Here is a 1,095-nt window from a genome sequence, read left to right as displayed (position 1 = left end):
GGCCGGGGAATTCCATCAAACTGCGACGCAGAAGAGGGCCATGCTCGGCCATGCTCTATCCAGCCCTACTCTACCATAGGTATCAATAAACCCTGTCAGCGCAGCGCCCGCACTCAGCTTGACCTGGCCGTGAGAAACGAACCCTCGGTCAGCGGAAGGCAGGCCCCCTGGTGCAGCAGAAAAAGGGGTGGGGGGTGGGGAGCGGTTCGGGAGGTACGGTCGGTCCGGGTATGGCCCGGGTCCTTTCTGCTGCCCGTTTCATAACAGGATGAGTCCACTCCGTCCGGGTGCATGTTTTTCTTTTTCTTCAGGTCGACAGAAACGGTGGTGATTCAGACCGATTTCTCCTTCATGTGCAAACCCACCTTGCTTCACATAATTGCGGAGCACGCGGGTGGTGATTCCTCCCTCCTGCAGAGTTGCACAGAGCAGGAGAATCCTCATCGTAGGATGGCTTGGATGGGAATATCCCTATCACGGATATCACCCCCCGTTCACGTTCATAGCAGAGGCAGCCACAGAGACCTACAGACCCCCCTCCACCCTCTCCCTCTGAACAATAAGTGTCAAAAATTATCAGATGCCACTGGGTCAGATGAGAGCAAAGGCACATAATTGGTTCATTTTTTTAATTGAGATTTTCTTGGCTTATATAATTTGGATGCAAATAACCAGGAATAACAACTGCAACCACGCAGTCAAAATAAAATAACATTCAATCATGTTTTGGTTTAAAAAATCACTTTAAGAATGGAAGAAAGTACCAGGCTTAGGTTGGAACAAGCAGGAGTTAAAATACAAACTGCAGCAGGTGAGTCAAGGAAAATGGAAGAAAGGCATTGAGTCTATTAAAATACTGCTAACTTAAGAAATTAGAATATGAGGTACAAATATAAATGCACTGCAAAAATTGCATTAAAGATCATGAGAATTGTGAGCCAGTCTTTGGACTTAAATTAAAAGATACTTTGCTAATCAAAAACTGATTAATGTTAAGCACCAATTTTGATAAAAGTGTAAAAGTACAAAGAAGCATCAGACTTTAGGATAGCATATACTGACAATGATAATCTAGGTGGATAACTTATAAATAGA

Source organism: Frankliniella occidentalis, unplaced genomic scaffold (assembly GCF_000697945.3).
Source record: "Frankliniella occidentalis isolate FOCC.00 unplaced genomic scaffold, Focc_3.1 Scaffold53, whole genome shotgun sequence".
In the NCBI taxonomy this organism is placed as follows: Eukaryota; Metazoa; Arthropoda; class Insecta; order Thysanoptera; family Thripidae; genus Frankliniella; species Frankliniella occidentalis.
Note: the sequence above shows the minus strand (reverse complement) of the source record.